This window comes from Lissotriton helveticus, chromosome 8, assembly GCF_964261635.1.
Source record: "Lissotriton helveticus chromosome 8, aLisHel1.1, whole genome shotgun sequence".
NCBI lineage: Eukaryota > Metazoa > Chordata > Amphibia > Caudata > Salamandridae > Lissotriton > Lissotriton helveticus.
In genome coordinates this window covers 1523881944-1523903057 of record NC_136069.1, presented here as the reverse complement: position 1 = coordinate 1523903057, position 21114 = coordinate 1523881944, and the positions used below count along the sequence as shown (strand labels likewise).

Sequence of the window (21114 nt, the reverse complement as noted above, 5' to 3'; positions counted from 1 at the left end):
GCGTATTTAGTGATGGAATAATAATCCCTTCTCTAGTTTTAATAGTTTTGTCTTTTTAGGTCTCGCCTGGAATTAGCATCCGAAGGATGCGTCCAGGCTGGAGACTTATAGCTGCCGGTCTCGGGGGAATGAGGGACAAGAGGGTGCTACGCGCTTCTCTGGAGCTGGATTTGACTGCGTGGACGCGCACCCACACTCACGCATGCGCACATACACACACTCACGCATGCGCACATACACAGCCACACGCATACACAGGCACACACACACCCCCCGTCGCCGCCGCACCTACACACACACTAGCGCACCTACACGCACACACAGAGACCCCCCCACACACACACCAGCGCACCTACACACACGCAAGCACACATACAAAGACCCCCCGCCGCCGCCATCGCACACATACAGAGCCCCCCCGCCGCCGCACGCGCACACACACATGCCGCCCGCCCTCGCAGCTCAGCAACAAGGCAAAGCCCCACTCACCGGCTTCCTTGGTGCGGCAGCTCTCCTCTCATCAGCAGCTGCAGGGCTCCTCTATGCTGGTTACCACGGGCTCTCCCTCACTCCTGGGAGCCTCGTGGAAGGCGCCGGCAGCAGGACTCTTCCTCCCTCCATCTCAGGGCGAGTGCACCGGGGCGCAGGGTAGGCTCCTGCCTGCTCAGGTGCTCAAAACAGCCGCGGCTCTTCCGTTGGAGGCGGGGTAGGCTCCCGCCCTCCTACTTCCGGTTTCCGGTTGTCCCGCCCGGCCTGCCTGACTTCCTGGTCGCAGGCCGGCGGCGATGTTCGGTTTGTCCCGGGCTGCGGCGGTGATGCGGGGGGACAGGTGCATTAACAACGGAGCTTCCTTACCGGTATCTGAACCCGCGCTCCGTACCGTGCGTTAACCCTCGGAGTACCGTGTGATAGTTAACACCTCTGTGCATTCTCCACACATATCTTTACAGCGAGAGCCTTACCACGCAGAACTATCTCATACGCGGATAGGTGGGATAGCTGAGCGGGTTGAAGTCTCTACTGCAGGTTCGTTATTGTGGGCAACATCGTTTTTAACTCTTCTGCAGCCGATACAAAGAGTGACACCTTTATTTACAGTGCTAAGAAGCCGCAGGGGACAGGTTCAAATAAAAACACCAGTGCGTGTGCGCCGCGTGCACTTAGACGTGTTTATAGAGTGAGCGCTAAGGGTTACTGGCCACTTTACACAAGGGTGCAAAGGCGAGCAGGGCTGGATGCAGAAGGAAGGGGGGGAGGGGGGCGGCACACGGGACCCTCGGTGCTGCTCTCCCGACCTCCTGTGCTGCTCCTTGGGTGTCTCTCCCCATCTCCGCCTCATGCTTCTTCCCTCCCTGGCTGTTTCCTTCCTTCCCTCCGCTCCCTGCAGTGCCCCTTTCCCCCCCCTCTCAGCCTTTCCTATCCTGGTTCACGCATCCTGGAGCCTCGGAGCGCGAGTGATAAGATGTCCTGTCTGAGCGCGGCCGAAAGCACGAGTGGGAGCGCGGCCTCCAGGCCTCTGGGGGTGGGGGCAGGACCACAGGCTCTGTAGCACAGCCAGAGACCGGCACTGTACCCTAGATAGAGACCGGCACTGTACCCTAGATAGAGACCGGCACTGTACCCTGGATAGAGACAGGCACTGTACCACAGCCAGGCACTGTACCCCAGCCAGAGACTGGCACTTTACCACAGCCAGAGACTGGCACTTTACCACAGCCAGAGACAGGCACTGCACCACAGCCAGAGACAGGCACTGCACTACAGCCAGAGACAGGCACTGCACTACAGCCAGAGACAGGCACTGCACTACAGCCAGAGACAGGCACTGCACTACAGCCAGAGACAGGCACTGCACTACAGCCAGAGACAGGCACTGTACCACAGCCAGAGACAGGCACTGCACCAGAGACAGGCACTGCACCACAGCCAGACACATGCACTTTACCACAGCTAGAGACTGGCACTTAACCACAGCTAAAGAAAGGCACTGTACCCTAGATAGAGACAGACACTGTATCCAGCTACAAGCAGACACTGTACGTCCGCTAAATACAGGCACTGTGCCACACACAGAGACAGGCACTTTACTCCAGCTAGAGACAGGCACTGTACCCTAGATAGAGACACTGTACCCTGGATAGAGACAGGCACTGTACACCAGCTAGAGACAGGCACTTTACTACAGCTAGAGACAGGCACTGTACCCCAGCTAGAGACAGGCACTGTACCACAGCCAGAAACAGGGACTGTACCACAGCCAGAGACAGGCACTGTAACACATTCTCAACTGGCCCACTTTACACGTAGTGTCTGATTACTACATATAGCAGTATGATTTCAGTGGATTGCACAAGTGCAGCACCTGTGGGTGTGTTGTCGTCCAGCTACATCTTGTGGCCCACAGGCTCATGTATTTGGAGTTTGATCTTTTCTTGGTTGTTTCTCTACAATTCCTGGACTAACCCCTAGAAGATATTCTATAACGGTTTGTTCAAATCATATTACTTTGGTTTGATTCCTGCCAAGTTTGGATGGACTCCTAAAGTAGACACTATATCTTGTTGTATATTACTAATTAGTATAGGTTTATAATTCACCACACTTATGTGGAAACAGAACACATACTGCAGCTGATGCAATACTTTACATTCAAAGGTAGCGCCTTCCCATCTGGGCAACTCCATATGCACCATAATCAATGGGGTAAAAAAAATACATTTCACAAGCCAGTCCGGACCACCTAAGATGGGAAGTATCTGTAGGTGTGATTGGCTCGCCTCATTCTTTATCGCATCCGTTCTTTGGCACAGCTAAATGCTTATAGTGCATGATCTGAGCAGTCTCTGCCATACAGGCAAGCCATCAAATCATTTCTCCCAAAGAGCTCACACACCATCCACCCATGCACCAGCATCTCATGCTTACCTGTTCTATCCCTCACTCCTTTTAGGTCTCGCTGGTACTGCATCCGAAGGATGCGTCCAGCTGGAGACTTATAGCTGCCCGTCCCGTATTTGCAATGCAATAGGTCTCACTTTTGCGAGAGTTTAAGCTATTAGCATTGTAAATGACAATGCCTTTTATTTATGTTTAAAAGCAAAAACATAAATAAAAGGCATTGCCATTTACAATGCCAATAGCTCTAACTTTAATAATGCGAGACCTATTGCATTGCAAATGCTTGTTTTAAAGAAATGTTTAACTTTCTTAAACAACATTTTTCTTTTACCTCCATACATGATATACGGTCTTCCTCTAATCTGTTGTTCTTTAGCAAAACCTAGATATTTTCTATCTGGTCGATTTCCTATAAATGCTGGATCTAAATGCCACATATTAATTTATGTCACTTTAATTTGTGATGACACTTAATTGTTAACTAAAATGCTTTACCAATACCTGCGCGTTTCTTATTTTCAATAACCAATCAGTGTTTAGTATTCAAATAATTTTTCGACCAATACTTGTGCTGCTTTTTCCCATGAGACAAGTTCTCACACTACTGTACTCACCCCTCCTTTACAGTATTACTTCAACTACACACCCGCTGTCTCAACCAATACCAGCGCAGCTCTAGGTGACGTCAGCGCAACACCGCGACTGACTTCCCTCTTTGTAAGGTAATACGAGAACTTACTTCTTTCCAGTTTTAAATGCAATTTTCATTATTTAACAACGTAAAAACATTTGCCACTGTGCCTGTGACTAATTTTCAGGAAAGATAATTTTTCACTCACTAGGAGTAACTCTCTTCCGTTTACTCTTCACTCACTGCGAGTAGATCCCTTATTTTTTTGTAAACATATGTTATTGAGTTTTCAGTGCAGCAAACAAATAGTCATCACCACAGTAATCCAACATCCCTCTCCCCTGTCAAATTGTTGTCTGCAGACACTGGTATATGTCCATGATACTGTCCAATAGTTTCCAGAACTCATGTTCCCATGCTTCAATCAGGAATCACGGCATAACCTTAACCAATCTACATGGCAAACAACTGACATTGATAGTCCGTTACATCTTATTAACCAAACCCCTAACGATTTCCCCCCATCGCCTAATCCACCTCCCTCCCACCGGTGTGTTGTAAGTATTCACAACAATTCATGATCTAGAGCTTGTGTTAACATACAGTCAGGATGCACGTAATTGTAATGGGCAGTCTAGTAACCCATCTTGCCACTCCCCCTAGTCCCCGTTGTTCTCAGTTGATTGTTTTTTTTTAGTGTCTGAACCAGTTCTTCCCATGCCCTTGCCGTATCTAGCGCCTTTTCATTATTCAGGCGTCGCGCTTGTTGGAAACGAATAGCCCTCTTCCCACTAGACCACTTAATCGGCTCAGTACTCCACCTTTTACTGCTGGGACCTTCCTCCGCCTTCCAGCGCATCGTAATTTTCCTTTTTGCCAGTACTAGGCCCATATCTATAAACTTACTTGTTACTTTCGTCCTGGAGGTGTGTGGGAACCAGTGTAATATGCATGTGGCCATATCAAATGTCAACTGGCACTCCACAACTAGGTTTAGTATGTCCCCCACTTCCCCCCAATAGTTCCCCAACTTTGGGCGCCCCCACAACATATGATCTAAATCTGCTCCCACCATATTGCACCTAGGACACATCACATCCCCAACGTTATAATATTCCATGATCTTACTCTGAGTCAAATACGCCCTATGCATTATAAAGAAATGTACTAGTTGGAAGCGAGCATTCCTGGTGCCCTTCCATGCCCTCCGTAGAATGTGTCCCCATGTGGTTTCCGGTATGGGCTTCCCTGTGCTTACCTCCCATTTCACACGAAGCGTATCCAACGGGGCTAAACCCTCATTCAGCATTCGTGAGTATAGGCATGTAACAGCTTTGAATGTACCCTCTGCCATCACCAAATACTGACACGCTTGCGTTATTTCTGGTTCCTGTAGTTCCCCCTTCCAATGCTTTTGGATGGCTCACACCAGGACCGCATGCAGCAAAAAATCCCCCATAGGGAGATCAAACCTCCCCTGCAGAATCTGATAAGATATCAGCACTCCATCGTCGTACAAGTCCCCCAGCATGTGGACCCCTGCTTGCTCCCACTCCCTTAATGACGACCAATCTACTCCATGAGGAAATGCTGTCAGCATCCCTAGTGGAATCTCGGGCGCGTAAGGGCGTTGTACACCCGCTCTTTGCTGGCTCCTGTTCCAACACAACCGCAGAGTCTTTTCTTCTAAAGTGAAGTCCCTAAGGTCCAGTCTTTGTTGCAGCACTATGAAAGACCGAATATGTCACAGGATTCCGCCACCTCTCGCATTTTCCGGGCCCCTGAATTCCTTGGCTACCGCCTGTGTGAGAACCTGCAATTGCGCTGCTATATAATACAACTCCAGATCAGGAACCGCCAAACCGCCCTCCACCTTAGGTCTCATTAATATCTTAAGCGCCACTCTGCGCCTCCTTGATCCCCAGATGAATCCCACAATCATAGATTTCAGGTTGGCGAACACTAATCACAGCACCCATATAGGCAGCGTCCTAAAATAATACAGCAGTCTAGGGAGCACCACCATCTTCAATAAAGCTATCCTACCCATCACCGAGAGTGGAAGGGTACTCCAAAAGTCCATGCTCCGCTTAAGGGCGCGTATGCATCTCCCTATATTCCCTTCTAACAGATCGCCGGATCTATGATAAATATGTACTCCGAGGTATGCTAAGCAAGAAGGTTCCCACCTCACAGTCTGCGGCATCCTAGGCGCTATCCTCCCCGGCTGCACTGGGAACAAGCAAGTTTTGGTCCATTTGACCTTTAGCCCTGAGACCATTCCAAAATTTGACAACAATCGCTCTGCCCCAGCCAATGCACCATCTGTATCCGCAAAAAATAACAGCAAATCATCCGCGTATAATGATATGTATTGTTGCTCTCCTCTAAAAGCCAGGAGGCCCTCATACCACTGTCCCAGCCGAGCTCGTGCTGCCAACGGTTCTATTGCTAGGGCAAACAGCAATGAGGAGAGCGTGCACCCGTGTCGTGTCCCCCGGGCCACCACATAGCGGGGAGAATTCATCTGCCCCACTTTCACTCTAGCCACCGCTGAAGTATACAGCACCGTCGTCCTCCTCACAAACTCCTCGCCCAGTCCAAAATGTCCCATCGTTTTGTACAAATACGGCCATTCTAGGCTATCAAAGGCCTTTTCTATATCTACAGATAAGATTGCAGCCATAGGAGAATCTATGCCAGATTCCCCTAAGAGCCTCACCAGCCTCCGCACATTGGTGGCAGTATTTCTGGTAGGGATAAACCCCGCTTGATCTTCATGTACCAAGACAGTCATATGTTGCAGTAAACGCAACGCCAGGATCCGACTAAGTTTCTTATAGTCAGTAGTGAGCATTGACAATGGGCGGTACGCTGCTGTGTCCGTACTATCCCGTCCTGGTTTTAACAACGGGACAATGAGGACCTCGCGCGTCGACTCCGACAGCTGCCCCAGTTCCCGCACTTCGCTATAGACCTCCAGCAACCTTGGCGCTGATATGTCTATATATTGCATATAAAATTCCACAGGTAAGCCGTCCACCCCCGGTGTCTTGTTCCGTGCCATCTGCTTAATGACGCTCCGGATTTCATCAAGTGAAATGGGACGACCAAGATGCTGTGCCTGCTCTTCCTCCAACTGAGGAAGCATCACATCTCCCAAGAAGGACTCTATAGTAGTTGTGTCCGCCGTTAGCGTACTCTTGTAAAGCCTCTCATAGTATTCCCTGAACCTATGCATGATCCCACTCTGGGTATAGACTGTCATTCCCCCAGCAGGGTTTAGTGCCAGGATCGGGGAGCTGCGTGGTATAGGGTTAGCTAGCCAAGCTAGCAGCGTTCCTGTTTGTCACCCTCTGCGTGTGCCTTCTCGACATACTTCCGATAATCAAAGCAGTGCAGTCTCTCCACTTCCGTGGCCAGCACCTCCTTAGCCTCTAACACTTCCTCTGACGTTCCGGATGCTCAGGCCGTGCCTGTTCTGCCAACCTCAACCGTTAGTCCGCTTTCTCAACATCCTGCAGCAGAGATTTCCTCACCCCAGCATATTTACTTCTGCATATCCCCCGTACTACTACCTTAAAGGCGTCCCATCGCCCTAGTAGGAGTAGACCCCGCATTCTCCCTAAAGTAGTGTGTTATCCCTTCTTCCACCTCCCTACGAAACACCGGATCCTCTAAAGTTTCAGGGCGCAATCGCCATGTGGGAATTTCCGCCCTCTCCTTCGTCCAATGCAAGGTGAGCAGGAGCGGATTATGGTCAGATAGGGTCCTAGTTAGATATTCAGAGCTGGTTACAGCGGACGCCACCAGTGGGGAGCACAACATAGCATCCAGTCTAACATGCAGTTCGTGCAACACTGAAAAGTAGGAGTAATCTCTAGTTTGCGGGTGATGTGATCTCCATACATCTATCAGATGCCACCTAGCCTGCCAATCTTGTCTATGTTTGGATAGTCTATGAACAGGGGAATCCGGCAATGGGGGGTGAGACCTGTCCATTACCGTGTCCGTTATTGAATTAAAATCCCCCTCCCCCCCATTGTAGGAGAGTAGGGTCTGCTTCCTATGGTCACCCCCACTTTTGCTTTTGCTCTACTGGTTTTCGACTTAGATGTGGCTGTGGGCCTGCTAATCAGACCCACAGCCCAGATGCATTCTCTCTAAATTCAAACCATGTACTCTAGGTACAAACACAATTGGGAATTGGTTCACCTTAATAGCCCCTGTAGAAGTGTACCTTAGATACTCAGGGCATAGGTGCAACCAAGGCCTACCAGGGGCTGCAGCATGTATTATGCCACCCCTGGCTGGCCACTCAAACTGACACAACTGGCTGATCCCTCAGCTGGGGCAAGGTCGTGTAATCGCCCCTTGCTTAGGTATAGTATTCCTATATCTACCCTTAAATATAGACACACAGTAACCTATAAGTCACTCCTATGGCAGGTCTTAACAATCCTGGAGGCAGACTGCTTGGTTATGTGTGAGATGGTGCTCTAGCATGAGCTGAGCCTGTCTGCAGCTTTCGGAACCATGTCCTTATAGCTGTTCTATGATATTGCCATACCATATACTCTTAAGTGCATTATGAACCTCGCGGTTAAATGCGAACTTTGGTTTGGCTTTATCTAAACATGTCGTGTAAGGTGTCATACGCTTTGGAATACTACCCCCTTGCCAGTTCTGGCGACGGGGGTATCATTCCACCCTTTTAGAGGGAGAAGACGTGTTCGTTCTGACAATCCTGGTTAAAGTTAACCAGAGCCTCAGCATCACAAAATGGATGCTGCTGCCACAGACACAAGTCTGGCCTCCTGCTGCTGGATGAAACTCCGGCAGGGGAAGCCTGGACAATAGGTTTCCTGTCACAGGGATGTGCTAACACCACCCCAGACAGGACATAGTGAATTGGGGGCAGGGAGGGCTGAATGAAACGAGACACTGCCTGGGGCACACAAGGTGTCCCATGTATAGGCCAGTTCAAACCGGTACTGGGGCCCTCCAGCCCCAGCTCTGGCGCGAAACTGGACAAAGGAAAGGGGGTGTTACCACCCCCCTTCCTGGTCCCACCCATAGGAGGGACCTAGTGAGTAATCAAGCCCCTTTTAGTTGTATAAAGGTAGGAGCTGACCCAGGAGGCTTTAGATTTATCCTGATGAAACTTTGAAACAGAACTCTGGACCCTTCGACATTCAACCCGACTTGAAGACTGAAGAATCTCCCTTGTTGCCAAGGAGTGACCACCCTGGGCAACCAGGCACCATCCAGCAACTCGACGGCTTGCTTTGTCCCTGTTCCTGCCGGAACTCGAGCACAGAGCCTGACAAGACCTCGACTCCAGGACTCCTCTGACCCCACTGCACGACTCCAGCACAGCTGAGCCCGTGGAAGGCGTCGGACTCCGTGGATCCAGGCAACTTGGAAAGTCTTCAACTTGCTATCAGCGCAGCTCCTGAGGCATCCTCGAAGCTGTGCACTGGGGGACTGAGACACCCCGACAACGAGCTCCACTTGCACCGAAGATCAGCCCTCCACACTCCACGAGATCTGCGTGGGGCCCTTCTGCTTGTGTTCTGCTCGACGCATTGTCCGGTTGCTGGCCCGTTGGCTAGTAGCCCTCTGACGACGATCCTTGTGAAGATCCATCGCTGGTCTGGTTGCTCCAGACTGGCCCTTGCTTCCCTGAAACGTAGAAGTACCTCAGACCCTCCTGGTCTGCACCAGAAGCCTTTTGTGTATCCTGCGTGGGTTGCCTTTGCTTAGGCTTGTTGGCTCCGATCTTGAAGCCGACCCCCTCCATCTGTGAGAACCTTCGTGGGACAGCTCCTCTCCAGCACCTGGTCGTCCTCGACGCCTCCTGGTCCGCGCGGCTGCAACGACAAGCTTCACGACAGCACCTGATTGCTTCTCGACGACATCTGGTTCCACCCGGTCACTGGCTAGTGACCTAGTCTCTGTCCCCTCTGCTTTCAGGTCTTCTTCATCCTCGATCCACCCTTGGATCCACCCGGACATCTTCCTCCTGGTCGCCTGCAGCATCTTTCTTCAAGGCTCCATTGAGAACCACGACGAAACCCGACACACTTTGACACCTATGCACCCGCAGCCTGTGGGTGAGGTAACGCGAGTACTTCGGTGCTCCAGTAGGGATTGACTATCCTAGTGTCCAGATTTACTAGTTGTGTGCTCCTAGCTAGACCGGAAGTGTCCTAAATCTTCATTTACTTACCTTCTAAGTTCCCATTGACTTAACATTGACTCTCGCGTGAGTTTACTCTCGCTGCACGCGCCGCCTGTGGGCCTCCTACTCCTAACCTAAGGGTCAGATAGTGTAGCCCCAGCGATGCCCTAGGCCTTCTCCTTTCCCAAGTCGTGGTCCTTATACCACTTACTTAGCATATGGTTTTACGCGCCCCTAGGGCCTAACTGTAAATTGTGCTATTTAAAGTATTTTCTAAGTGTAACTTGTTATGTGCTTTTGCCTCTGTCCTCATAAAAAGTTCAGAGGAGTGTGTTAGTGAATAAATACATATATATTTTATATATATCCTGTGTGATGTCCTTTCATCTGGTATTCAAGGGGTTACATATGGTAAAACTTCTGACTTTACACGCCCTCAAGAGTCTTTTAGCCTAAACACGCGGAACTGCTAGAAGACCTGAGGTTATTAGACTACAGGGAATACACAAATAGGCAGCATACGCAGGCGGATAGGGCTGGCCCCCTACTGGCCCGTATTATAAGAGACTCCCCAGTGTGCCACCCGATTTTGGAAATATTTGATCAGACAGGGGTGCTGACCTCAACCCAAATACGGGTCTGCTCTGCTATAGACCTCCATCTAGCCCTATTTCAGCTGTGGCTGGGCTGATTGAGCTTATCCTGGATCTATCCACCTCCCATTCGAGGTTAATGGTACTGGGAGATTTTAATCTCTGGGCAGGTGGCTCTGGAGAGACGGCGCTCACAGATCTAACCCAGACCTGCCTGAGTATTCAGCTACAGCAGTTAGTTCTTACTCCCACCCATGTAAAGGGCCATATACTGGATCTAGTTTTCGCTGATCCAGAGTACTTAACTGTTCGGAACATCTTGCCACAATGCTGGACAGATCATGCGCTTGTGTCCTTCTCCCTTACGCCCAAGGCGGGGCGGGGGAAGAAGAGGAACCTAGCGGGGGTCAAATGCAGCAGACAATGGTCTAAACTCCTGAATCAGTCTCCTCTACCTCTATTACTTTCTGGGGGTTTCACTCTTGAGGAAAACGTAGACTTGAGCTACGAAAGACTGAGTCAACGGATTGTGTCCTCATTAGATTCCTTGGCCCCTTTACGGAAAATCAGAAACAGGCCGACCCCGGCCATGCCGTGGTTTTCCGAGGAGCTGTTCCAACTTAAACTCCAATGTAAGCGGGCCGAGCGCATCTGGAGAAAGAACTATTCGGACCTCGACCGGGTTCTTTACAAACAGGCCATGTCCATCTACAAAGCACAGATTAAAAGGGCGAAGGCTAGGTTTTTGGAAGAGTCTCTGCGGGTGGCAGTAAACAAATCACAGACTTTGTTTAAAATCGTGAAGGATCTGTCATGCCCTGCCACCACGGCCAATGCTATTCCCGCATCCCAGTCTCTGTGTAACTCATTGGCGCAGGCCTTTGAGGATAAAATCGCAGCCATTTTAAACAATCTTGGCGTTACATCTAGCGGTAATCCTCTAGAAGGCAATGAACTGCACCTTGAGTCTACTACAGAAATAACCCCTAGCGTTGCCCAGTTGGACTGTTTTCCATCTCCCACCTTTGAGGAATTCGTTTCCTTGGCTCACAGTGTGGCGTCGGGATCCCCTCTGGACCCGCTTCCACATAAATACTGGAAGCTGTTCCGGGAAGAGCTTTTCCCCCCGCTGTCTGCCATCTGTGAACAGTCCCTGGTTTCAGCACGGGTTCCAGACTGTTGGAAACTGGCCGTGGTTTCCCCTCTTCTTAAAAAGGCTACCTTGGATCCGGTGTGCCCAGCCAACTATCGACCTATTTCTTTGCTCCCGTTTCCAATAAAAATTCTGGAAAAATGGGTTACAAAACATCTGTCGAAGTATCTGGAGACCGGGTTCTGTCTGGATGAGGTCCAATTCGGCTTTAGACCGGCTCATGGGACCGAATCAGCGCTGGTGACTGTGTTAGACGATCTTAGGACGCGAGCCGACCATGGTAGAGCTGCCTTTTTAGTGCTGCTCGACATGTCGGCCGCGTTCGACACAGTCAACCACGAAATTCTGATCAAAAGGCTAGAGGAAGTGGGGGTGACAGGCCTTGCTCTGCAGTGGCTGACATCATACCTTGAAAATCGTCATCAGGTAGTGTCACTGCCTCCTTTCAAATCTGACATCAGGAAAGTGGAGCAAGGGGTCCCACAAGGGTCGGCCATCAGCCCTATCCTCTTTAATTTATATCTACGGCCATTAGTTGCGCTAATTAGATCTTTTGGCATAGCGGTGACGAATTATGCGGACGACACTCAACTTGTCTTCTCGCTTGAGGGCAAGGAAGCAGTGACGTTGGACATCTTCCACCGATGTATGCTCGCAACTGCCGACTGGCTGAATCAGAATTCGCTGCAGTTTAACAGCTCTAAGACAGAAGTCTTACACTGCACTACTGATCGTGTCCCTAGACCTCTTCCGCCGGACTTTTGGCCGCCTTCCTTCCAGAGCACGTCTGTGTCAGCTATGTCGGTCCGTAATCTGGGAGTGATGTTTGGGTCTAATCTCCAATTGGACGCAGCTGTTAGTAAAACTGTGAGTAACTGCATGGGATTACTACGAATGCTGAGGAAGGTCCTCCCGATGCTTCCTTTGGACAGCAGACCAGAGGTGGTGAGAAGCATTATTGTAAGTCGTTTGGACTACTGTAATGCCCTTTTCCTCGGAGCACCAGCTACCTTGACAGGAAAACTGCAACGGGTGCAAAATCTTGCAGCCAAATTAGCGCTAGATCGTCGCCGTTTCGACTCTTCATCCCAGGCACTAAGGGACCTCCACTGGTTACCGGTCCTTCAGCGGATTGATTTTAAATCATTATGTATTGTATTTAGGGCCCTTCACGGACAAGGCCCTATTCCACTACAGAACATGTTCCATTGGTATACTCCGACCAGATCCCTTCGCTCGGCTTCTGCCTACCTGGCTGTGGTGCCTAAAGTATTGAGATCACGATTGGGTGGCCGATCTTTTAGCTTTACGGCAGCTAGGCTATGGAATGCTCTTCCATTGGGATTGAGAAGCACAAATGATCTCAATTCTTTTAAGAAAAACTTAAAAACCCATCTTTTTCCCAAGGCTGGGTTATATTAGTTTCTTTTGATCAGCACGTTGTGAAGCAGGTTTCTTATAGTCAAAGCGCCAGGATACCCGTTGGGTGACAGACCCGCGCTATAAAAGTATACCAATACATACATACATACATACATACAAATAGGGATCAATACTGCGTTTAAAGACTACTACACCACACTGTACAGCCCCCACCAACCCCTCTCGGAGGTCGCCTTTAAGGAATTTGTGAGGAATTTGGCCCTGCCCCGACTCACTGACGGGCAATGTAAAGATCTAAAGCGTACCATTACAATAGCGGAGATTAGGCAGGCCATACACGCCCTCCCGAAGAACAAGGCCCCTGGGACAGATGGCCTACCGGCCGAATTCTATGCGACGTTCATTGATCTATTAGCCCCACGCTTACACATTATCTACTTAGAAGCATTACGGACTGCCACCCTGCCACAATCATCCATGCAAGCATTAATCACCTCCCTCTTAAAACCGGGCAAAGGGGGGATGCAGCTGGTTGACTACCGACCTTTATCCCTCCTCAACACCGATTACAAGATCCTGAGCATGGTGCTGGCGACACGCCTAGCACAATTCATTCCACAGCTGATCCACCCCGACCAATGTGGATTTGTGCCGGACCGCAGCACGGCCATGAATCTTCGGCGATGGGCTCAGCTGATGCTCAGAGACCAGACGGGCATGGACTCAGAGGGCTGCATATCACTGGATCTGAAGCAAGCCTTCGACTCCCTCAGATGGGATTACATGTTCGCAACGCTCGCAAAATTCGGGATCCCACCCAAATTTATTGCCTGGGCCAAACTGCTATACACCCGCCCCACGGCTAGGGTGCGTACCTCCAAATACATTTCAGGTCCCATAGCTATAGCGAGGGGCACCCGGCAGGGCTGCCCACTCTCTCCACTCCTATTTATCCTGGCCCTTGAACCACTGCTCTGTAAACTTAGGACGGCGGGCCCCCACTGCGGTATTCAAAGGCACGGGACGGTACACGTTGTGTCCGCCTACGCCGACGATATCATCTTATATCTCCATGATCTGCGGGGCAACTTGGACCCTATACCTCAATTGTTTTAGGGCTTTAGGTCATTATCAGGCATCACCATCAGCGAATCTAAGTCCTACAGCTTCACCTTTACGGATGCGGGCTCGTCTGCTCCTCTGCTCTTCACCCCACACGCATTCCAGATGGCAGACACCACATTCAGATACCTCGGGATACACATTTACAGGGAAGCTGCAATGATGATAGATGGCAATCTTGGGAGGGCAAAAAGAGCACTGAAATCGCAAATACAATTCTGGCTGTCGCTGCCTCTTTCGATAGCAGGCAGAGTGGCCATCTCCAAAATGGTAATGCTTCCCCGCCTCCTTTATTACTTCACTAATCTACCCTTCCTGATCCCTGCAGCGACCTTCAAAACTCTGGACACACTGCTCACAGAACTTGTGTGGGGGCCGGGGCGCAGGCGCATAGGCCTAACTAAACTACAGCTCCCCTCTGGGTCCGGAGGCATGGGACTACCGGATTTCAAGGCATACAACTACGCGTGCCAGCTACAATGGTTGGCCTACTGGATAGCGGGTCGCAACCTCCACGAGATTAACATGTCGGAAGACGGTCATGCTAAAGGAGAAATCCATACCCTGCTCCTACCCCGCTCGAACTTGCCGAGGGATGCCTCACCACTCCTCCGACTAGCTATATCGTACTGGCGAAAGGCATTAAAATACACATCCCCCACGACATCTTATGCCCCCACAATCCCGCTTTTGGGAATCCCACTGGAGTCGGGACCGCTCACAGCGAACAAACTCATGTCATGGCACGAAGCTGGAGTGACACATGTAGGTGACCTGTTTACCGAGGGACGCCTGCTGTCCTTCGAAGACTTCAGGGCCACGCATGGTGTTCCTGGAGGCTCGTTCCTCCTGCATGCTAGCCTCCGCCATTATGTAACGAGCAGGTGGGCACCTGAAGGGCGAGAGCCACTTACAAACCCCTTGATAACGATGCAATACCTCATGGGGACGGGTGGCCACCTGACTAGGTGGCTCACCACTAGCATCAGAGCAGGGAGGGCGATCCCTCTGTCGCCTCTTAGGGCGAAATGGGAAGGAGATATCGGGAGGCCACTGAGGGACAGGGAATGGGACCGTGTCCTCCAGTTTCCCAAGAAGGTAGCTAGGAACCCCAAGTTCAAGTTTATCCAACTGATGTTGTTACACAGAGCCTACCTGACCCCACACCGCATACACATGATGTTCCCTGATACAGTTGGCGTATGCCCCCGATGCGACACGGATGACGCATCGCTAATTCACATGCTGTGGCACTGCCCCAAACTGGGTTATTACTGGACCACTATTAATGACATGCTTGAGGGAACAGGCTCCCTGCCCCACCCGCTCACCCTAGAATATGCACTCCTGGGGCTGGGACCCTCGGCACGCACGAGAAGCGTGGCAAAACGTTTTGCCGACATGGCCCTATCACTAGCGAAACGATCAATCACGATGAGGTGGAAGTCATCCAGGCCGCCTGACCCTGACCCTGACCTTGAGATTCCATGTACCGTCACGAACTGTGGTGCACTAGGAGATGGTACGAGAAATCCCGTACTATCATAAACTCCACCCCGGCCTGACTGTGTGGATAGACTTTAATGTACTACACCGTACCATGGGTGTGCCAGATATACATCCTTTGTTCATGCGCATGCAAATGGAGTGTCGGGAGGGATTCCTGAGGGTGGTGGGTGGGGTTTTTGGATGGGTTGGTATGTTGAGTCAGAAAAAGAAAATCAAAATCAAAATGTACTATGTACCTGCAAATGCTGGGCAAGTGGAAACATGTTACACCGTGCTTTACTGCTACGTTCGTACCTTTTCTGTTTTTGCTCTGATCACTATGCTAATAAACAGATTTAAAAAAAAAAAAAACTATAGCGTTAGGAATTAAGAAGAACAAACAATTTAGTAAAAGCAGCGATGCAAACTTTAGCACGTTAAAACATAGAGCAGCCATCTTTAATTCTAGTACGCAGAAGCAAGAATTTCCACCAAAGCAGAGAGTACGTCATGTCACATGAGTGTGACAGACGCATGCGCAGTACAGTTCTCGCGTTGCGGCGGCCATATTAGGTCACTCAAATTACTGTTAGTAAAAGCACATAGGAGAGCTTCCCCTAGATACTAGAAATGTCGTGTGGTGCATTATTAGTAAAACAAAACATGTTTATTAGTACTTATTAAGCTACTTAGAGAGGGTTGAATCCGAGCAGGTCGCTTTACGTGCGAAACCTTGCTCCATCAGTAGTATGGTGATGATTACACAGCTTAACTGCCTACATCTGGGTGCCAGCAGAGCGAGAGACATTAGCAATACACAGCGTTCAGGTCTACAACCCGGAGAGCGACCTCGCGAGGAATTTAAGCATTGGGGAATGTTTAGTACACGCAGCCAAGATTACCACATTTATAAAAAATTAACAAACAAAGAACCAGTCCCAACCACCCTAACCCACCCCCTACACTCCCTCCGCATCAATCTTATCTGTGGATGAACCGAGTGGCTCCATGGGAATAAGCGGAAAGATTTGCAAATACACTGGGCACATGACTTCTCTCATATGCTTGGTAAGGATCTGCAGGTAAGGGGCCCACAACTTCGCGAACTCGTTACCTTTCCTTTCTACGATAAGCGATAGGCGCTCCATGGCTAAGAGGTGCCATAGTCGGTGGATCCAGTCTCGTGGCTCAAGGACTGTCGGAGACCCCCACTGCGCTAAGAGCACCTGTTGCCCTGCAAGCAATAACAACAATATGAAGCCTTACCCCTTTACAGCACCTGTATATAAGACCTCCTGGCTAACAAATAGCCAGGAACCCCCTTGGGTGTTGCTACTGTGAGGCACTCTCTCTCTTTTCACTAATTTTTTCTTAGTTGGATATGGCCTGTTGAGACTAGTGTTTTATTTGAAATATACACCTCGACCTAAGGGATTATGGGTTAAGTTACGCACCCGTGGGATTTGAAATATTATGACATATTGAATCCATTCTAGAGGTCTTATATACAGGTGCTGTAAAGGGGTAAGGCTTCATATTGTTGTTATTGACCTGAGTGGGGGGCGGCCTTACCTTTCATCCCCCTGACACTCCTATTGATTGACTAGCGCTGCAAGCAATGCCAAGGCAATCTGCCTACCCCTTAATGATTTCAGCGGGAAAAACTTAGGAGGGGGAAGACCCAGTAGTATACGCTCAGGAATCCGTGGCAATGTAATCTGAAATGCTGCATCGACATCAGCAATGATCGCCGCCCAGTAGAGCAAGTGAACAAGAGTACCAGTTAGTCCAGACCCTCGCCAGCAGAGGTCTGTCTTGGACTTGTTCCAACAGTGAACGCGCACCGGCGTATAATACCAGTAAGTAACCACTTTGTATGCAGATTCGGCTCCTGCTGTGTTGTGTGCTGTGTGATGCGCTTGGTAAAAAATGCTATCCCACTCTTTAGGTGATCACAGCCTCCCCAGCTCAGTCTCCCATCTTACTTGCGCCTCGGGTGTGCAGTAATCATGGTGTAAAGTTCAGATATGAGTTTGCGATCATCCTTTTTGCAAACCAGCCACTTTTCAAAGGAAGTCAGAGTACAGGACATCAGGGCAAAGTTCTCAGCGCGTGTAACCCAGTGTGCAACTTGTGTGTAGTGAAAGGCATAAGAAGGCGGTAATTCGTAATCTTTACACAATTGGGTAAAAGGGATCAAACCCTCAGTATCGAAATGGGACCCCACTCTCTTGCACCGCTCTTCCCTCCAACGATGAAAGACTGGGGAAGCACGTCCTGGCTGAAAGTCAGGATTATCAACAATAGGGGACATAGGAGATGCAAATGTGGTCCAACCCTTCTGCCCTGCCAGCCGATCCCACACCTTAAGCGTCAGGGAGGTAACCGGTGATGAGTACAGCCCCCATGCTCTATGTTTGTGAGGGAGCCACAAATCCTGCCATATGTTCTGTCCGGCCACTGAATGGTCCATGAAGTTCCAGTGCTTACTGGATAGAGGCCTATTCCATTCAACAATGTAGCAAAGGCATGACGCTTGATAGTACGCACCTACCAACGGGAAGCCTAGCACTCCTTGTGTCTTCGGGGAAGCAACATGTGCAAGTGAGGCGCGGTTTCTTATTCTCCCACATAAATTTATTGAGTAGTCCTTGCAATTTCCGAAGCACACCCGGTGGCGGGGTCAGTGATGTAAAGAATGCGTGGGAGCACTGTCCTCTTCACCGCTGCTATCCTCCCAAACCATGCCAATTTGAGGCACGACCAGGTGGCCAGTGCCTTGTCCGTTTGCTCCATCAGCTTGGTGTAGTTCAGGGAGACCGTTTTAGCGATTGTCAAGGTTAGTCGAAGACCCAGGTAGGTGATGTCTCTGGGCGCCCAGTGGAATGCAAAGTCACGTTGTAGGTCCAGAACCTCATTCTCTGGAATCGATCTATTGAGAATCTGCGACTTTGCGAAGTTAACCTTGAACCCCGCAATATTCCCAAAAGCAGTAAGCTCCCTAGTCAGGAACTGCAAAGTCAGCCGAGGCTGAGTTAGCGACAGGATAACATCATCGGCATACATACTGATTTTATGTATGTCAGCTCCGCATTTGAGCCCAACAATGTCAGGATTTGACTGAATGTGCTGGGCAAATGGCTCCATATAGAGCGCAAACAAAAGGGGAGATTAGGGACAGCCCTGACTCGTTCCCCGTGCAATAGGGAAAAGGCCCGATTTACATCCATAAATCCACACCGAGGCTGTGGGGGAGGCGTATAAACAGCTAACCCAGCGGATAAAGTTATCATCGAATCCGTATGAACGCAACACCGCAAACAAGTACTCCCAGTCAACGCGGTCAAAGGCCTTCTCCGCGTCGATCGAGAGCAAGAAGTCCTGTGTCCGCGAGCAGTGCACAAGGTCAATGAGATGCAACAGCCTTTTAGAATTGTCACCCCCTTGTCGAGTAGGTATAAAACCTGATTGATCCGGATTATTATTATTATTATTATTAATTGGGTTTTATTAAGCGCAAACAACCGGAGGCCTCGTAGCGCTAAGTGAAGTCAAACTGAGAGGAGCTGGATAAAATTTAAATGAAAAGAAAAGTTTTCAGATCCTTCCGAAATTTCAGCAGGTTAGGTTCACTGCGAAGGGTAGTAGGCAGAGCATTCCAGGCCTTGGCGGCATTCCAGGAGAAGGAACGTCCGCCCCATCTGGTTCGTTTGATCTTATTCATGGTGGCCAGACAAGCAGTACTCGTTCGCAGTGTTCTGAGGGGGAGGTAAGGAGTTGCTAAAGAACAGATCATTGCTGGAGCGGTCTTCCACAAGGCCTTGTGCATAATGCACATAGATTTAAATAGTACTCTAGCCTTGATAGGGAGCCAGTGAAGTTTATTTAGAGCTGCTGTACCTGATTCTCGCCTATCAAGGCCCAGCAAAAGGCGGGCTGCCGCATTTTGGGTGACCTGGAGTTTCCTTGTTGTAGATGCAGGAGCCCCAAGGTATAAAGAGTTCCCGTAGTCCAGACGGGACAAGATAATGGCTTGCACCATTATTCTACGAGCTTGGGAAGGAAGGAGTGGCAGCACTTTCCTGAGCATGCGCATAAGACCGAAGCAAGTGGCGGACAGAATGGTAGCTTGTTGTGTAAAATTTAGATTTGCGTCCAGCCAAATGCCCAAACTCTTTATTTGGGTCTTTGGTTGGGGCGGGGTACCCATACACAGAGGCCAATCTGGTAGAGGACTAGGGATGGATGAGTTGCCCAGAATCATTAGCTCCGTTTTCTCGCCGTTAAGCTTCAGATGCGAGCTGGTCATCCACTGGGTGACTGCTATCAGGCAATTACTAAGATTGTGAGGGGAAGTATTGGGCTGGTTCATAGATACAACCAGTTGCGTGTCGTCGGCATAGGTCACTATCTCTAGCCCGAACGAATGTACTATGTCAGCAAGATGTTGCATATAAATATTAAAAAGGGTAGGACTCAAGGCAGAGCCCTGGGGCACACCTTGGTCAAGAGGCCACGTTTTTGAGTGGGTAGTACCCTCCACCACCTCAAAAAAACGGTTCTCCAAAAAGGACTGAAGCCAGAGAATGGCCTTCCCTGAAATTCCTATTTGGTGAAGGCGGTGAAGTAAAATGCTGGTGTTAACAGTGTCGAAGGCGGCACTAAGATCAAGCAGCATAATTGCTGTAGTGCCGCCTTCGTCCATCTGTTTCCTAGCCAATTCAGTCACCTTCAAAAGGGCGGCCTCAGTTCCCAACTTGGGACGAAAGCCTGCCTGAGAGAGATGAAGCAAGTGATTATTCTCCAAAAATTGTGTAATGGAGACATTAATGTGTTTTTCTAACAGTTTACTAACCCAGGGGAGCAATGAGATAGGTCGATAGTTGGCCATATTTTCAGGATCTAGGGTGGGTTTTTTCAGCAATGCTCTGATTTGGGCACATTTCCACGCAGAAGGAACTAGGCCAGTGGAAATGGAGGTGTTTAGGATGTTGAGAACGACAGGTCTGATAATGTCTATGATCTTAACTAAGTGGCACGGAGAAGCAGGATCAGTGGGAGACCCAGATTTGACTTTCCGCATAAGGATATCAAGGGAGTCCTCTTTAAGCAGAGGGAACTCCTCTAGTTTGGGGGGCTTAATATGCGGTGAGATCAGTTCTTCATCATAGACCAGATTAGGTGGGTTAAATGTAGAGGTGATGGTCTGTATTTTCTTATAAAAATATTCAGCTTGTTTATCACAACGCATCTGAGCTTTGCTGGGATCGAGGGAAATAGAAGGAGTATCAATAAGAAATTTAGCAATTTTAAAAATTTCTCTCGGAGAGTTCGATGCGTTAGTGATTTTTTCTTCGAAGTAAGAGGCTTTAGTGCATCTGATTTCAGCTTTATATTTTTTTATTGCTTCGTGATGTTTAATTTTATCTAAATTACTGCGAGATTCCCTCCACATTCTTTCGAGTTTCCTGCATACTCTTTTCAAATCCTTGAGTTGGGGAGTATACCTGGGAGAATCCTTTGATTTGGTCTTCTCTTTAAGGGCTTTCTGGGGTATGATAGAATCCAAGGCCGTATACAGCCACTTGGTATAGTTATCGTAAAGCAGTGTGGGATCAACCCCAGCCTGGGAGGGGGCAGAGGACAGAGACTTGATCCACCG

The 21114-nt window shown here is 49.5% G+C and overlaps 1 protein-coding gene across 4 annotated transcripts in view; it reads left to right on the top strand.

The window, feature by feature from the left end:
- The window catches only part of AAMDC (adipogenesis associated Mth938 domain containing), a 228854-nt gene that overhangs the window by 21441 nt on the left and 186299 nt on the right, over positions 1–21114 (top strand). For 2 of the 4 annotated variants that reach the window (XM_078658504.1, XM_078658502.1), the window contains exon 2: positions 3526–3620. The exons of the other annotated variants lie outside the window; for them this stretch is intronic. The gene's annotated coding sequence lies outside the window, so the exon portion shown is untranslated. The remainder of the gene's footprint in view (positions 1–3525; positions 3621–21114) is intronic. 4 annotated transcript variants of the gene reach the window in all.